The sequence below is a fragment of the Hyla sarda genome, unplaced genomic scaffold, assembly GCF_029499605.1.
Source record: "Hyla sarda isolate aHylSar1 unplaced genomic scaffold, aHylSar1.hap1 scaffold_566, whole genome shotgun sequence".
Taxonomy (NCBI): domain Eukaryota; kingdom Metazoa; phylum Chordata; class Amphibia; order Anura; family Hylidae; genus Hyla; species Hyla sarda.
Window position 1 is genome coordinate 204021 of NW_026610578.1, and position 19980 is coordinate 224000.

The 19980-nt window shown below is 44.3% G+C and overlaps 1 pseudogene; it reads right to left on the minus strand.

The window, feature by feature from the left end:
* Nucleotides 1–4252: 4252 nt before the first annotated feature.
* LOC130340143 (U6 spliceosomal RNA) lies at nt 4253–4349 on the minus strand (annotated as a pseudogene).
* Between the last annotated feature and the right edge of the window lie 15631 nt (nt 4350–19980).

The following is a 19980-nucleotide window of genomic DNA, read 5'->3' on the forward strand; positions in this document are numbered from 1 at the left end:
CAGGACAGGGGTGATCTTTCTGATCCTGGTCCTCGTCCAGATGGGACACTTCATGTCGCTGCTGGTAGTATTCAAGCTGGGCAGATCTCTGATGGTATCGTTCTGCCCTTGCAGGTGGCTGGAGGTGATATTCCGGCTCGGTTGGTTGCTGGTGATTTCAAACCAGAAACTCGGGCCGGTGGTGAAGAGGGAACCCAGGAGGATGGTAACTGTCCAGCACATGCTACAGGCCAAATTGACCTCATCCCTGCTGATGTGGTCCCCTCGAATCATGATAAAATAAAATAAAAAGCGCAAGGAAACAATATAGAAACACTAGTGCTCGCTAGATTGCAGTCCTCAGAGTAAGGCCTCTGGGGCTCTGCACCTCTTTTTCCAGCTATCACCATTTGTGAAGTCACATGTGTGATGTCATACGGAATGTCACTGCTCTGAGGACAGGTGTAAACATGGACATTTACATCCATTTGTTTTATAGGGTGAAATAAGCTTTTTATTATTAAATAAAGGTATAGAAAACTCGGGGTATAGGGTGTTTTTTTTTGGGGGGGGGGGGGGGGCGGTGACTTTATACCGAGGACTGGGTATTTGGGTGGGCACGAACATCACTTTATAACATAGACAAACAAATATAATATAATATACAAATATAAATACAAATATTAATAAAATTCTGACAAAAAGTCCAACGTTATCTACAGATTTGGGTAGTCTGGCAGGAGGATTCCTCATTTTTGAGAATAGGAGGAGGAGGAAAGTGATGGTGGGGGAAGAATACACAGCTCCCGAATTGATCAGAACACTACAGCTCTGCTTCATTGGGAGTAGTCACCAGCACCCCAACCACCATGTTTCTTTTTTTCCCCTATATATTGCAACTTATTCCTTCTGCATATATACCTACAAACGCCAAAAGCGTAACCCCGACACCAAATAAAGTACAAATCGATGTATGAAAATGTATATTTTTTTTATTAATAAAAGAACATGATTCTAAAAATGTACATAATAGACTAAATAAAATAAATATATATCAATATATGTTAAAACATTTGGCTGCAAATAATGGCTACAGGTTCGGAATTTATATAATAGTGACCCAATAGAAAAGGAATAACACACCTGTCCAAATAGTAAGCCGCTGGGTCGGAAGTGACGTTGGACACCGCGGCACTCGTGTGATGGAGCACGCAACGCGCATTCACATTATAGAGTGGGTTCGGCAACGAAAACATGGCCACAGTCACTCATACTGCGCATGCGTGCACAAAAAAATTCTAGGGGGAAAGACAGATCGCTGCTAATGGAGGGATATACAAAATAAGTTGAACATCGGACCCAGGGCTAAATAATACAAAGAATGAAAATATATAGTGGGAGAACTGACTGTGAAGGCAATAACATGGCTATAAATAATGCATATACATTTGAGATAATAGCAATAATGATTATTATAATAATCCAGGGGCATATGAAAGCATAAAAAAATGACAAGGATGTGATAACATGCATAATGGTAAAACAAATACAGTAAATAGCGCATGCAACATAAACAAAAATGAGAAAAATATTTTTGTAAAAAAATATATTTGTAGAAGTGTATACCGTATTTTTCGCCCTATAGGACGCATCGGTATATAAGACGCACCCAATTTTAAAGGCGCAAAATCTAGAAAAAAAAATTCTGAACCCAACAGTTATCTTCAACCTGCGGACCTCCAGATGTTGCAAAACAACAACTCCCAGCCGTTGGCTGTCCGGGCATGCTGGGAGTTGTAGTTTTGCAACAACTGGAGGTCCGCAGGTTGAAGACCACTGGATAGGAGGTAATACTCACGTGTCCCTGCCGCTCCGGACCCGTCACCGCTGCCCTGGATGTCGCTCCTTCGCTGTCGCCGCGTCCCCGTGGTATCCCCGACGCTCCGGACGTCTTCTTCCCTGGGATCCACGCTCTCCGTCGCCGTCATCATCACGCGATCGGTGATGTCCTGTATTAGCCGCGGGTCCCGGCCGTTGATGGCCACCGGTACCGCCGCGATAGGTGTGTGTATTTGCCGTGTAAGACGCACCAACTTCCCCCCCCCCCCCCAGTTTTGGAGAATAAAAAGTGCGTCTTATACAGCGAAAAATACGGTAAATGAATCTTGATTAGTGTGCAGGAATGATGTATACTAAATCCAAATGGATAGGAGCAGTGCCTGAAGAGTGCAGGAATATATAGAGCATGCAATACAATACATACATATACAAAAGATATAAAAAGTGAAGAGATATAGTGCATATAGTACAATGCATATATATATATATATATATATATATATATAGATAGATACATAGATATAAACAAAACATGCATAATATAAAAGGATCCTGCATGTCAGAGGCCATATGCCCAGCAGAGGTGAGTGGATTAGGCATGTTAGGGTCTCATCCGACAAGAGGCCACCTCCGTGTGGTGGATGGGGACACGTTTTGATCAAAAAGTGCGCTAAGAGCCTCGATTTTTTTGACAAAGAGAGCTGCTGCTGCAACCTTATTTTTTGTATACTTTATATACGGTACATACTACTGAAATTATATTGTTCAGAAAATGGTGTAAATCTTTTTTATTGAGTAACGAAAACTGAGATTGGAAACCTTTTCAAAAATGTCTTTTATTTCTTTCCTATTAAAAATTATATTAAACAAAAAAAAAACTCTACACAAAAAATGTATATAAACTATATACTCATTATCGACCGCCAGTTTATAGAATCATTGGGGGAGATTTCTCATTAGGGTCTGTTGTAGACACAGAGCTGCCCCTTTACACAATTTACAAAAGTTGTGCACGTCGTTTGATAAATTTTGCGCAAATATATAACCCCTCCCCCCCTGGCTCTACCGTGCACGCCTTCTCTACCTCCACGGCACTGCTCACATAGCTAGAAGTGCTGGAGCAGCAGTGTGCGCCGAACAAAACTCTGCACAATAGTAAAATCATAAATATTTATAAAGTACACAGAGGGTAGATTCTCAAAGAATTTTGCGGCACAAAAAAATCAATTTTGCGCCAAAATTTTGGCGCAAAAAGTATTGAACACATTTCAAAGAGCTTTGTGCCGCGGTTTACACCGTTCACGTCAGTTTTGTAAAAGTGGGTGTGTCCACGTATATTTTCTGCTTTACATGATGGGCACTAGGTCTTCTCCAGGAAACTATAGACCGGTAAGTCTAACGTGCATTGTGGGTAAATTGTTTGAAGGATTTATACGGGATTACATACAGGAATACATAGGGGATAATTGTATTATAAGTGATAGCCAGCATGGGTTTCCTAAGGATAGAAGTTGTCAAACCAATCTAATTTGCTTTTTTGAAGAGGTGAGTAGAAGCCTTGACAGAGGAATGGCTGTGGATATAGTGTTTCTGGATTTTGCTAAAGCGTTTGATACTGTCCCTCACAGACGTCTGACAGGTAAATTAAGGTCTTTGGGTTTGGAAATTTTAGTTTGTAACTGGATTGAACACTGGCTCATGGATCGTACCCAGAGAGTGGTGGTCAATGATTCGTACTCTGATTGGACCCCGGTTATTAGTGGTGTACCCCAAGGTTCTGTACTGGGACCGCTGTTGTTTAATTTATTTATCAATGATATAGAGGATGGTATTAACAGCTCTGTTTCTATCTTTGCAGATGACACAAAGCTTTGTAGCACGGTACAGTCTATAGAGGATGTGCATAAGTTACAAGATGACTTGGATAGACTAAGTGTCTGGGCATCCACTTGGCAAATGAGGTTCAATGTGGATAAATGTAAAGTTATGCATCTGGGTACTAATAACCTGCATGCGTCGTATGTCTTAGGGGGGATTAAACTGTCAGAGTCACTGGTAGAGAAGGATCTGGGTGTACTTGTAGATCACAGACTACAGAATAGCATGCAATGTCAGGCTGCTGCTTCCAAAGCCAGCAGGATATTGTCATGTATCAAAAGAGGCATGGACTCAAGGGACAGGGACATAATACTCCCCCTTTATAAAGCATTGGTACGGCCTCACCTGGAATATGCTGTTCAGTTTTGGTCGCCTGTACATAAAAGGGACACTGTGGAGCTGGAAAGGGTGCAGAGACGCGCGACTAAACTAATATGGGGCATGGAACATCTTAGCTATGAGGAGCGATTAAAGGAGTTACAATTGTTTAGTCTTGAGAAGAGACGTTTAAGGGGGGATATGATAAACGTATATAAGTATATTAATGGCCCATACAAAAAATATGGAAGGCTTCACGAATTTGCGTGTCATCCTTGCGCAGGGGCCAGGTTTTTTTATTTTACTACTTCTTCCTTTTACACTTAGCTCAGTGTTTTTCTACCAGGGGGCCTCCAGCTGTTGTGAAACTACTACTCCCAGCATGCCCGGACAGCCTTTGGCTGTTCGGGCATGCTGAGAGTTGTAGTTTTGCAACAGCTGGAGGCCCCCTGGTAGGGAAACACTGACTTTTAGTATTTTTCTTTACCTGCTCTGGCCGGCCCCCGCAACGGGAGCCGACCAGAGCAGATAATCGCATGTTTTCCCGGGGGGCCGCATCGCTATATCACATTGCTTTTGCGATATATCGTGCAGCCCGGCCGGGAACTCTGCAATTCTACCCCGAGCGTGACTCGGGGTTACCGATCCTGGCAGGGAAAATTAACCCCGAGTCACGCTCGGGAATACCGCTCAGGAGGTTAAAACAGGATTAGATACATTCCTGGAACAAAATAACATTAATGCTTATGAAGAAATATAAAATCCCATCCCTTCCCCAATATCGCGCCACACCCCTACCCTTCAATTCCCTGGTTGAACTTGATGGACATATGTCTTTTTTCGACCGTACTAACTATGTAACTATGATATTTTCAAAGGGGTGAGAGTCCAGTTTACATAAAAAATTTCATACCGGAAATCACAGAAATTGTGTTGCAGTTTTACTGTTTTTGGGGGTTTTTTTTCTTTGTTTTTGTGGGAAAAGGTGTTATTATAAAAAAATAAATTAAAAAAAAACTATTATTGAAAATGGCATTAAAAAAAAAAAATATATATATATATATATATATATATAGAATTTTATTTTATTTTTTATTGGTCACTGCACCTGCACTCACATTTAAGCTTAGAAATGTTTTATTTAACGCACATTGACAGGATTGTGGAGCCGGATGGTACCCAACACGTAGACACTGGCCCTATAGCAACGGCTTTCCGGGACTTCTACTATTCTCTTTATAACATACACCCAACTAACCCCACGCCATTGCCACGCACGCAGGCAATCCAAACTTTCTTGTACCGATTGAATTTACCTACCCTCACCACACTGGAAGGGGAAACATTGCTGGAGCCTTGCACTGCTGAGGAGGTTGAGGCAGTAATAAAGTCCTTCCCCATAGGGAAGAGCCCGGGACCAGATGGCCTGAGCTTACAATACTATAAAAAGTTGGGCACAGTCTTGCTGCCTCGGCTTACTCAGTGGTGCAACGCGTTACTTGGAGGCACCCATTTGCCGCCCCAATCCCTAGAGGCACACATCACTATTCTACCAAAAGAAGGTAAAGACCCTCTACTGTGCTCGAGTTATAGGCCCATTTCACTTTTGAATATGGACCTAAAGATCTGGGCTAAGCTGTTGTCCATGAGACTTCGCCCTCTCCTCCCTGGCCTCATTCATGTGGACCAGACTGGTTTTGTGAAGGGCAGGGAGGGGAAGCATAATGCATTACGAGTCATGCACGCTATTCACTATGCCACACAAAAAAAGATCCCTCTACTCCTTCTCGGCACAGATGCCGAGAAGGCGTTTGATAGGGTAGCGTGGGACTACATGAACAAGGTGTTAACCAAATATCGCATCCCTGATCGCTTCATCCGAGCTATCATGTCCCTATATAGTGAACCCAGCGCACGGGTTAGGGTCAATGGCACTCTTTCTGAACCTTTCCCCATATGTAATGGGACGCGACAAGGGTGCCCCCTATCACCGTCACTGTACGTCCTCGTGATGGAGACTCTTCTCCAGGGCTTGAGGCAGGATGGGGCGATTAGGGGATTGCAAATAGGGGATAGGCCTCATCTTACGGCAGCATTCGCTGACGATCTGCTCATAATGATCACTAATCCTACTGAAGCCCTGCCTCGTGTCCAATGCGTTATTGAAGAGTATGGAACCCTATCCAATTTCAAAGTAAATTATAGTAAGTCGGAGATACTGAACATCACGATACCCCCTCGTATAGCCTCGAGTCTACAATCTTCCTCGTCTTATAGATGGCCATCTAAACACATCACATACCTGGGCATAGCCCTTCCCTCGTCGCTGAGCAACTTGTTTGACCTTAACTATGTACCCTTACTGACTAAAATGAAGAATAAAATTGACTCCTACAAGTTACCCTTCCTTTCATGGGTGGGGCGACTCAACCTCCTACAGACATACATTGTACCGTCCATACTCTACTTACAGCGCATGGTACCCATAGAACTACCTAAATGGTATCTCCTGCAATGGAAACGGCTCTTTGGGGCTTTCCTTTGGTCAGGGAAGCGCCCACGTTTAGCACATTCCCTTCTTACTAGATCTAAGAGGAGCGGTGGCATAGGTATGCCAGACATTTCTATGCTTTATACAGCTAACCATATTCATAGATGGGTTGAGATCACTACTAGAACTAGCCTACTGGGTAGCTCAGAACTTGAATGCTCACAAATGACTTCTCGAGGCTTTGGGGTGGACCGTCATGTCTGGCTGCCTACGCGCCGCTCCCTCTCGCATGTTAATAATCCCCTGTTGAAAGGTACACTCACTATCAAAAGAGCTTATGATAAAGGCACAACACAAGGAAACCACGGAAAAACACTGATTTCTCCATGCTTTCCAAGTTCTCTGATTCCATATGCAGTTCACCCTGACATGCAAGAGGCGGACGACTTGTGGTCCCATTTTCAACACGTCCCTGTCAAAACCCTATGTGCCCGAAATCAACCACCCACAGTTGAGACACTATCCACAATAGTCCCACACCTTAAAACTAACTTTCTACATCTTCATATGCTCAGGGAGATGTGTGTTGCATTTCTAAAGGTGTATGTCATTGGTGAAAACCCAACCTGGATAGATAAGTTGATGCAATTCTCACCGAACTGCAAGCCAAAATTTTCCACATTTAATGCCTGTTTGAGAGATGAGAGGCAAACTTCTGACCCGTTGTACTTGAGATCCTGGGAGGAGGAGTTGGGGCGCAAGTTCACGGACCAGGAGAGGAAATCCATTCTAACAGGCTCCCATGGCTTCTCTAGGTGCGTTAAGCTACAAGAAGGTCATTATAAACTAGTAGCCAGATGGTATAGGACGCCCGAGTTATTATATCATTGGGGTCTGAGTGCTTCCCCTGCATGCTGGAGATGCCATGGGGGCGTGGGCTCTTTGTCTCACATTTGGTGGTCATGCCCCAGGATAACGTCTTACTGGAGTGAAGTGAATCGCATCATAGATAAGGTGATGGGACGGCATGTCCCTCTCTCACCAGAGGTGGTTCTCTTGGGCTTATCGACTAGGGATTGCACCTTGTCGAAGAGGTCTCTGATTGCACACTTGCTAACTGCAGCCAAGGCATTAGTCCCACTACATTGGTTAGATGAAACACCTCCTACAGTTCAACAATGGATCTCTAAGGTCTCCCAGTTGTGTAGAATGGAGGAGCTCTACAGTTGGAGTGATCGCTCACATGACAGATACTGGAGTATATGGGCTCCTTGGCTGGGCTTTCGTGATGCTGACACTGCTCCCCCTCTCTCGCATCAGACATAGCAACTGGGTTCCAGCAAATGACCCCATAGACAACCCCCCCACCCCTTTCCCAGCCCACCCTTCCCCCCCTCTCCACCTCCTCACCCACGACCAAAAACCTTATATCTATTCTTTATCCTCCACTCATCTCTCTTTCTCCCTATTTTCTCTTTCTACTGCCTCCCACCTTGAAGAATTCCTACGCCTTTTCATTTCTCCTCTTTCTTTCTTCTCCGTCAATGCTCTAACACATTGTGCTCGTATTCATTGACCCTACTATGTTCAGTACCATACTCCTATTACAGTTCCACCTAATTAACTGGGCTCCTAGGTGACAACACCTCAGACTTATAGGATGCTTATAGGTATGACTGACCTGTTTTATGTATGTCTTAAGTAGATGTTGGCCAATACTTCTCTTGATAGATTTGTCTTATTGATTTTACAATGATACATCAACACAGGAGCCCAATGGTCCTTTTAAATGTTACCTGGGGCCTAGCCCACACGACCCCTTTATCTTGCTTTTCTCTCTTTTTCTTTCTTCTTGATTAGCATTATGTAATGTACTTCATATTACATTTGTATGTTCTGTTGTATTGCAATATTCGAAAATAAAGAATTGAAAAAAAAAGAAATGTTTTATTTATACAGTTATCACTGGGCACTAGTAACCATGGAATATTTTGTGAGATGTTTCCGCCAGAATTTTATGTAATGTAAAATTTGGTGCGAAAAAAAAATCCAATGTGGCTGCAAAAAAAAAAAATTGGGGGTGCGAAAATGAATTTTCACATATTTTCAAAGCAGCACAAGAGATCTTTGAAAATGTATAAGCATGACCACGCACACACTCAACTTGGCTACATACACCTGATCACTCACTCAGCTCTGCAGCATTTACAAAATCACACACTCAGCTCTACTACATATACACAATCACACACTCGGCTCTGCTACATAGACACAATCACACACTCAGCTCTGCTGCATTTACACAATCACACACTCAGCTCTGCTACATACACCTGATCACACACTCAGTTCTGCTGCATATACACAATCACACACTCAGCTCCTGCTACATATACACACACACTCAGCTCTACTGCACATACACACACACACTCAGCTCTACTGCATATACACACACTCACACTCAGCTCTCCTGCATATACACACACACACTCAGCTCTGCTGCATATACACACACTCAGCTCTACTGCATATACACACACTCAGCTCTACTGCATATACACACACACACTCAGCTCTACTGCACATACACACACACACACTCAGCTCCTGCTACATATACACACACTCACACTCAGCTCTACTGCACATACACACACACACACACTCAGCTCCTGCTACATATACACACACTCACACTCAGCTCTACTGCATATACACACACACTCAGCTCTACTACATATACACAATCACACATATACATTGGGGGAAATTTATCATTGTTGTAGGTACATGTTTTTTGTAGATTGTTTTGGTTGGTCTAAATTTGGTGCAATTGCAAGGCACATGATAAATTTTGTGCAAAGTTCTAAATCTCCACACAGAGTACACCTGAGCTGCACCTCACAGGAAAAGTGGACATAGGGATTTTGTTCTATTGCTTTGAGGCTTGGATTCCATTGAGGTTTTTTGTTCACCAGCAAAAACGCCAGAAGAACGGTCACAGCTTTTTCCTGCATTTTTTCAGTTTTTCTTGTGTTCTTTTTCTTGCGTTTTTGCTGGTGTGTGGTAACAATCATTTTTGGATCCTGTGGCAATTTTTTTTACTGCCTTCAGGTACCACTCCATGGGTCAGATGCAGAGCGCCCAGTCCAGAGTGTAAGGAGGTGAGGAGTGATATATAGCATATACAGGGTGCAGAGCATCACTACTTACCTACGCCAGCTGTATAGCATACTGGGGTACATAGTGTACCCATCAGGGATGTGGAAATCCTATCGCCCGACGCCCGGGACAAGTAGTTTTGGGCGCCGGGCAGGTGAATTGTTCATAGATTTAGCCCTGTATCGGGCGAGCAGGGACAGACAGACTTCCCCCTTATTTTTCTTTAATGTCGGTGTAAGGCGCAGGAGCCGATGGAAGTCTCACACCGGCACTCAGAGTGTATGGAGGGGGCGGTGGCCTCCAGCTGACATAGAGTCCACTTATCTCCCCTCCTGGAGGATGGACGGAGCTCAGAAGACACAGCAGGGTGAGAGAAAGGATGTAGACAGCTCCGTGCACAGCTCTATCCCTCCCCCTCCCCCTGATCTGTCTCCCCAGGACCTAATCCACCACGGGGAGGTTGCTAGTTTGCACAGGGAAAACACAGAGCAGGGGGGAGGGGGAGGACGGAAATCTCACCTCACACCGGCGGTGACTACAGCTCTGATGTCCACTCATGGCCGGATCAGGTGAGGAGGCCGAGAATGCAGGCGGCGGCAGGAAGGGTGGTTGTATATGTATGGTGTGAGTGTATGTGTGATGTGTGTATGTAATGTATGATGGGGGGGCAGCGGCAGGTGTATGTATGATGTGTGCATATGTATGGTGTATATCAGTGTTACCCAACCAGGGTTCCTCCAGCTGTTGCAAAACTACAACTCCCAGCATGCCCTGGGCATGCTGGGAGTTGTAGTTTTGCAACAGCTGGAGGAACCCTGGTTGGGAAACACTGGTGTATATGTATGGTGTGAGTGTATGTGTGATGTGTGTATGATGTCTGTCTGTGTGTGATGTGTATGTAATGTGTGATGTGTGTATGGTGTATATGTATGGTGTGAGTGTATGTGTGATGTGTGTATGATGTCTGTCTGTGTGTGATGTGTATGTAATGTATAATGTGTGTATGGTGTATATGTATGGTGTGAGTGTATGTGTGATGTGTGTATGATGTCTGTCTGTGTGTGATGTGTATGTAATGTATAATGTGTGTATGGTGTGAGTGTATGTGTGATGTGTGTATGATGTCTGTCTGTGTGTGATGTGTATGTAATGTGTGATGTGTGTATGATGTCTGTCTGTGTGTAATGTGTATGTAATGTATAATGTGTGTATGGTGTATATGTATGGTGTGAGTGTATGTGTGATGTGTGTATGATGTCTGTCTGTGTGTAATGTGTATGTAATGTATAATGTGTGTATGGTGTATATGTATGGTGTGAGTGTATGTGTGATGTGTGTATGATGTCTGTCTGTGATGTGTGTATGATGTCTGTCTGTGTGTGATGTGTATGTAATGTATAATGTGTGTATGATGTCTGTTTGTGATGTGTATGTAATGTGTGATGTGTGTATGATGTCTGTCTGTGTGATGTGTATGTAATGTGTGATGTGTGTATGTAATGCATGATATTGTGGGGGGGGGCAGCAGCAGCAGGCCTATGTATGATATGTGCATATGTATGGTGTATATCTATGGTGTGAGTGTATATGTGTATGATGTCTATGTGTGATGTGTGTATGATGTCTGTCTATGTGTGATGTGTATGTAATGTGTGATGTGTGTATGGTGTATATATATGGTGTGAGTGTATGTGTGATGTGTGTATGATGTCTGTCTGTGTGTGATGTGTATGTAATGTATAATGTGTGTATGGTGTGAGTGTATGTGTGATGTGTGTATGATGTCTGTCTGTGTGTGATGTGTATGTAATGTGTGATGTGTGTATGATGTCTGTCTGTGTGTAATGTGTATGTAATGTATAATGTGTGTATGGTGTATATGTATGGTGTGAGTGTATGTGTGATGTGTGTATGATGTCTGTCTGTGTGTAATGTGTATGTAATGTATAATGTGTGTATGGTGTATATGTATGGTGTGAGTGTATGTGTGATGTGTGTATGATGTCTGTCTGTGATGTGTGTATGATGTCTGTCTGTGTGTGATGTGTATGTAATGTATAATGTGTGTATGATGTCTGTTTGTGATGTGTATGTAATGTGTGATGTGTGTATGATGTCTGTCTGTGTGATGTGTATGTAATGTGTGATGTGTGTATGTAATGCATGATATGTGGGGGGGGGGGGGGGCAGCAGCAGCAGGCCTATGTATGATATGTGCATATGTATGGTGTATATCTATGGTGTGAGTGTATATGTATATGATGTCTATGTGTGATGTGTGTATGATGTCTGTCTATGTGTGATGTGTATGTAATGTGTGATGTGTGTATGGTGTATATATATGGTGTGAGTGTATGTGTGATGTGTGTATGATGTCTGTCTGTGTGTGATGTGTATGTAATGTATAATGTGTGTATGATGTCTGTCTGTGATGTATGTGTGATGTGTGTATGATGTCTGTCTGTGTGTGATGTGTATGTAATGTATAATGTGTGTATGGTGTATATGTATGGTGTGAGTGTATGTGTGATGTGTGTATGATGTCTGTCTGTGTGTGATGTGTATGTAATGTATAATGTGTGTATGGTGTATATGTATGGTGTGAGTGTATGTGTGATGTGTGTATGATGTCTGTCTGTGATGTATGTGTGATGTGTGTATGATGTCTGTCTGTGTGTGATGTGTATGTAATGTATAATGTGTGTATGATGTCTGTTTGTGATGTGTATGTAATGTGTGATGTGTGTATGATGTCTGTCTGTGTGATGTGTATGTAATGTGTGATGTGTGTATGTAATGTATGATATGTGGGGGGGGGGGGGCAGCAGCAGCAGGCCTATGTATGATATGTGCATATGTATGGTGTATATCTATGGTGTGAGTGTATATGTGTATGATGTCTATGTGTGATGTGTGTATGATGTCTGTCTGTGTGATGTGTATGTAATGTATGATATGTGGGGGGGGGGGGGCAGCAGCAGCAGGCCTATGTATGATGAGTGCATATGTATGGTGTATATCTATGGTGTGAGTGTATATGTGTATGATGTCTATGTGTGATGTGTGTATGATGTCTGTCTATGTGTGATGTGTATGTAATGTGTGATGTGTGTATGGTGTATATATATGGTGTGAGTGTATGTGTGATGTGTGTATGATGTCTGTCTGTGTGTGATGTGTATGTAATGTATAATGTGTGTATGATGTCTGTTTGTGATGTGTATGTAATGTGTGTATGATGTCTGTCTGTGTGATGTGTATGTAATGTAATGTATGATATGTGGGGGGGGCAGCAGCAGCAGGCCTATGTATGATGTGTGCATATGTATGGTGTATATGTATGGTGTGAGTGTATGTGTGTATGTAATGTATGATGTGGGGGGGGCAGTGGCGGGGGTTGTGTATGGGGATATGGGGGCAGTGGCTGGTGTATGTATGATATGTGTATGCATGAATGTTTTGTATAGGATCGGACTGTCACGTCGGGCATTAGGGCAGTTGTGCCATATAATTTTATTTATTTTCAGTGGCACCCGCACTATATTGCACCCCCAGAATCCCGCCCCCTTCATACTCACCCGTCAACCAAGAGCCCCACGGATGCACACAAACACGCCCGAACCAAAACTACAACTCCCAGCATGTTACACCATAACCTAAACTGTAGAACTATAAAGTGTAACATGCTGGGAGTTGTAGTTTTGGTTCGGGTCAGCTGCAGAGCCATAGGCTGCATCAGGGCATGCTGGGTGTTGTAGTTACTAACTGCAATTCCCATTATTCCTTGACACAGCCTATGGCTCTGCAGCTGACACAAACCAAAACTACAACTCCCAGCATGTTACACTTTATAGTTCTACAGTTTAGGTTATGGTGTAACATGCTGGGTGTTGTAGTTACTAACTGCAATTCCCATTATTCCTTGACACAGCCTATGGCTCTGCAGCTGACACAAACCAAAACTACAACTCCCAGCATGTTACACTTTATAGTTCTACAGTTTAGGTTATGGTGTAACATGCTGGGAGTTGTAGTTTTGGTTTTGTGTCAGCTGCAGAGCCATAGGCTGTGTCAAGGAATAATGGGAATTGCAGTTAGTAACTACAACACCCAGCATGTTACACCATAACCTAAACTGTAGAACTATAAAGTGTAACATGCTGGGAGTTGTAGTTTTGGTTCGGGTCAGCTGCAGAGCCATAGGCTGCATCAGGGCATGCTGGGTGTTGTAGTTATCTAGTAATTAAATGCAACTTCCAGCATTTTCTGACACAAAATGCACCACATAAACTGGAGAAGCAGAACCCCCCCCCCCCCCCCCCAGTAACACATAAGTCCCTATTGAAACTGAAAAATAGTGATTAAAATATTTTAAAAAGTGCGTATATATGTGAATAAGCCCTTTCCTAATAAGTTTCCAATTTTCTTTAAATAAAAATAATGTAGAAAAATAAACATAAGTGATATCGCTGCATGTGGAAATGTCCAGACTATTAAAATATAATGTTAATTAAACCGTATGGTGAACGGTGTAAATGTAAAGAATAGTCCAGAATTGCTCATTTTTGGTCACTTCATGTGAGAAATATTTTATAAGGTGATCAAAAAGTTACATCTAGACTTATCTGGTCTTGTCTCGGGTGTAAGAGGCGCTACAGCTCTCCCGCCACTAATAGTCTGACATACTGCGATCGCCTATTAACCCATTAGATCACCGCTGTCAGCAGTGTCTAAAGGATCTTATATCCATCCCTGGTGGTCTAGTGGGGGGGATCAGACTATTTTGGTTGAAATTATTTCATCAATCAGGACAAGTGGATTTTCATGAGGGACAAGTAGATTGTGTTCCGCTTTAGTCCCTTGGACAAGTAGTTTTTTTTTTAATTTCCACACCCCTGACCCATGCAGTGGCGGATCCAGGGGGGGGGGGGGGGGGGGTACAACGGGGCAATTATCCCCCCCCCCCCCCCGAGATTGCTGCCCCCTAGAATGGTGGGGTGGTGGGGTGACACCCTGTCCCAGCGCTCATCCCTGTCACAAGCTATATTTGTATACTCAGTCTGCAGTGCAGAGGGAGCGTGCACACAGCGTGTCTGTGGAGTTATCGGCACTTACTCGGCTTCTCTTCCCCCTGATTGGCAGCTTTCTACTGCTCTGCTTGGGTCATGTGACACCAAAACATCACATGACCCCAGCAAGCAGGAAGTGTCTGGAGGATACAGGAGCCCAGCAGTGTTCTAAGGCAGGTAAGATAAACTACCCCCCACCATCCATGCCCACCCTTTTCCAGCATCATCCCTCCCCCCTTTCCCAGCACAATCCCTGCTCACCCCCCCCCCCTTCTCACCAGGGGTGCCCCCAGCTGTTGCAATACTACAACTCCTAGCATGCTGGGAGTTGTAGTTTTGCAACAGCTGGAGGGTTGGGAAACACTGACATAAATAAGTGTTTCCCAACCAAGGTGTCTCCAAAGCAAAGCTACAATGCTGTCCAGGCATGCTGGGAGTTGTAGTTTTGTAACAGCTGGAGGCACTCTGGTTAGGAAACATTGATCTATGTCCTATATCAGGGGTACTGAACTGGCAGACCACGGTCCAGATCCGGACTGCGTCCCCCAGTCATTCGGACCATCCGCTGGATCTCCCCTTATTCATTTGTAGCTGTGTCTTTAAGACGCCAATACAAATGAATAGCCGCGGCCCGGAGCGAGGGAGCGATGTGTCCCTGCCCTGCGCTTCTCCTATGATGCAGGTAGCACCATTAGCTGCCTGCATCATCTGCTCTGGCCAGGCCTGACTAGAAGAGGCCAGAGCAGCGGAGCAGTGCGGGACCTGGGACGGCGATTCTAAGCTCTCAGGTAAAAAATTTGTGTTCCCCCATCTGTGACTCTCCAGTTATTGTAGAACTACAGCTACCATCATGACCTTTTGTCTGTGCATGATGGGAGTTGTAGTTTTACAACAGATGGAGAGTTACAGTGGCAAAGTTCATATGGGGGCACAGTGGCATTAATTCTGGGGCACAGTGGCATCATTAATTTTGTGGAACACAGTGGCATCCCTAATTCTGTGGGTATAGTGGCATCCTTAATTCTGTGGTCACAGTGGCATCATTAATTCTGTGGTCACAGTGGCATAATTAATTCTGTGGGTACAGTGGCATCATTAATTCTGTGGTTACAGTGGCATCATTAATTCTGTGGGTACAGTAGCATCATTAATTCTGTGGGTACAGTGGCATCATTAATTCTGTGGTTACAGTGGCATCATTAATTCTGTGGGTACAGTGGCATCATTAATTATATGGGTACAGTGGCATCATTAATTCTGTGGGTACTGGGGCATCATTAATTCTGTGGGTACAGTGGCATCATTAATTCTGTGGGTTCAGTGGCATCATTAATTCTGTGACCACAGAATTAATGATGCCACTGTACCCACAGAATTAATGATGCCACTGTACCCACAGAATTAATGATGTCACTGTGCCTACAGAATTAATGATGCCACTGTGCCTCCAAAAGTAATGATGCCACTGTGCCCCACAGAATTAATGATGCCACTGTGCCCCACAGAATTAATGATGCCACTGTGCCCCTTAGAATTAATGATGCCACTGTGCCCCACAGAATTAATGATGCCACTGTGCCCCACAGAATTAATGATGCCACTGTGCCCCACAGAATTAATGATGCCACTGTGCCCCACAGAATTAATGATGCCACTGTACCCACAGAATTAATCATGCCACTGTGACCACAGAATTAATGATGCCACTGTGACCACAGAATTAATGATGCCACTGTGACCACAGAATTAATGATGCCACTGTACCCACAGAATTAATCATGCCACTGTGACCACAGAATTAATGATGCCACTGTACCCACAGTGACATCATTAATTCTGTGGGTACTGTGGCATGATTAATTCTGTGGGTACAGTGGCATCATTAATTCTGTGGTCACAGTGGCATGATTAATTCTGTGGTCACAGTGGCATGATTAATTCTGTGGTCACAGTGGCATGATTAATTCTGTGGTCACAGTGGCATGATTAATTCTGTGGGTACAGTGGCATGATTAATTCTGTGGGTACTGTGGCATCATTAATTCTGTGGGTACTGTGGCATGATTAATTCTGTGGGTACAGTGGCATCATTAATTCTGTGGGTACAGTGGCATCATTAATTCTGTGGTCACAGTGGCATCATTAATTCTGTGGTCACAGTGGCATGATTAATTCTGTGGTCACAGTGGCATGATTAATTCTGTGGGTACAGTGGCATGATTAATTCTGTGGGTACTGTGGCATCATTAATTCTGTGGGTACTGTGGCATCATTAATTCTGTGGGTACTGTGGCATCATTAATTCTGGGGTCACAGTGGCGTCATTCATTCTATAGGCACAGTGGCATCATTCATTCTGTGGGTACAGTGGCATCATTCATTCTGGGGTCACAAGTGGCGTCATTCATTCTATAGGCACAGTGGCATCATTTTATTGTTTTAAGAGACACAGAGGTGCAATTAGTCAGCGTTAGAGCATAGCATCTGCAAGTAATGTTGCAGGGGGAATAGTGTGTGGCAGTAATATAACAGGGGCCCAGTGTGTGGCAGAATTATTTTCAGGGGTACAGTGAATGGCAGTATTTTAAGGGGCACAGTGGGTAGCAGTAATATACCAGGGACACAGTGGGTGGCAGGTTTATATTCAGGGCAAAGTATGTGGTAGTATTATATTCAGGGATACAGTGTGTGGCAGTAGTATATTCAGGGGTACAGTGTGTGCCAGTATTATATTCGGGGGTACAGTGTGTGGCAGTATTATATTCAGGGGCCCTGTGTGTGGCAGTATTATATTCAGGGGCCCAGTGTGTGGCAGTATTATATTCAGGGGGTACAGTGTGTGGTAGTATTATATTCAGGGGTACAGTGTGTGGTAGTATTATATTCAGGGGTACAGTGTGTGCAGTATTATATTCAGTGGGTACAGTGTGTGTGGCAGTATTATATCCAGTGGTTACAGTGTGCAGCAGTATTCAGGTTATACATCCTCCACACTTCAGTTGTTAGTTTGCTATTGCCTTCATGGCGCTGAGGCCGCTAGGTGTGCACCAAGCATTAGCATACAGCTTGGACCTTTACCGGATGGCAGACCTGGATAAGCGGACCCTCACTAAAATAGTGAGAACCCCTGGTCTATATATATTCCCTATCTATCTATGTCAGTGTTTCCCAACCAGGGTGCCTCCAGCTGTTGCAAAACTACAACTCCAGCATGCTGGGGTGACACCATTTTCTACCGCAACGGGTGACACCAACCCTAGCAACGCCACTGGCTGTGAGTACACAGCGTGTGAGCTGCGGGGTCGCGATCCACTGCAGGCCGGCGCGATGACTTCACATCATCGCGCCGGCGCCCGGAAATCCCGTCCCCGCGGCCGGCATACAGTAAGTACTAAGAGTATGCTCAGGGCCCAGGGGATTTGGGGGACAGAATATGTGCCACTGTTAAGGGCACTATATCGTACAGGAGGAGGGGGATTTAAAAACTTAGGGGAATTTTTAATGTGAGGGGCTGCAAGGCAAAGCACTGGGGGCACTATATGTGAAGAGCACATGACAGGGGGGCCCTCTGTGCTGTGCCCCTCACATATAATGCCCCTTGTGCTGTGCCCACACATATAAATTATATGTGTGGGGGGCACAGCACAGGGGGTATTATATGTGAGGGGCACAGCACAGGGGGCATTATATGTATGGGGCACAGCACAGGGGGCATTATATGATATAATTCCCCCTGTGCTGTGCCCCACACATATAATGCCCCCTGTGCTGTGCCCCACACATATAATGCCCCCATCATGCGCCCCTCATATATAATGCCCCATCATGCGCCCCTCATATATAATGCCCCCATCCTGTGCCCCTCATATATAATGCGCCATCATGCGCCCCTCACATATAATGCCCCCTGTGCTGTGCCCCTCACATATAATGCTCCTGTCATGTGCCCCAAACATATAATGCCCCCTGTGCTGTGCCCCTCACATATAATGCCCCCTGAGGGGACAGGACATGGGGGCATTATATGTGAGGGGCGCATGATGGGGGCATTATATGTGAGGGGCAAAGAACGGGGGCATTATATGTGAGGGGCAGAGAACGGGGGCATTATATGTGAAGGGCACAGCATGTGGCATTATATGTGAGGGGTGCATGATGGGGGCATTATATGTGAGGGGTGCATGATGGGGGCATTATATGTGAGGGGTGCATGATGGGGGCATTATATATGAGGGGCACATGATCGGGGCATTATATGTGAGGGGCAAAGAACGGGGGGCATTATTTGTGAGGGGCACAGCACGGGGGCATTATATGTGAGGGGCACAGCAAAGGGGACATTATATGTGAGGGGCACAGCAAAGGGGACATTATATGTGAGGGGCACAGCACGGGGGGCATTATATGTGAGGGGCACATGATGGGGGCATTATATGTGAGGGACGCATGATGGGGGCATTATATGTGAGGGGCAAAGAACGGGGGAATTATATGTGAAGGGCACAGCACAGGGGGCATTATATGTTAGGGGCACAGGGGCATTACTATGTGGGGGGAACGGGACGGGTCATAATTATTATATGAAGAGGCACAAGATGGAGCATTATTACTATATGTGAAGGCACAGAGTGTTCTGCATTTCAGAAGTATAGTGTATATTATGAGGAATTTCTGGGGTGTTACATTTTTTTATGGGCAACAATACATTTGGGTATTTTATTCAGAGGGAGCACTGCACAGCAAGTTATATTCAGAGAGTGCAGTGTGTGGTAGTATTATATTCAGAGAGTGCAGTGTGGGGTAGTATTATATTCAGAGAGTGCAGTGTGTGGTAGTATTATATTCAGAGAGTGCACTGCACAGCAAGTTATATTCAGAGAGCGCAGTGTGTGGTAGTATTATATTCAGAGAGTGCAGTGTGTGGTAGTATTATATTCAGAGAGTGCAGTGTGGGGTAGTATTATATTCAGAGAGTGCAGTGTGTGGTAGTATTATATTCAGAGAGTGCACTGCACAGCAAGTTATATTCAGAGAGTGCAGTGTGGGGTAGTATTATATTCAGAGAGTGCAGTGTGTGGGTAGTATTATATTCAGAGAGTGCAGTGTGTGGTAGTATTATATTCAGAGAGTGCAGTGTGTGGTAGATTATATTCAGAGGGTGCACTGCACAGCAAGTTATATTCAGAGAGTGCAGTGCGTGGTAGTATTATCAGAACGCAGCGCTCGACTGTATATTCAGAA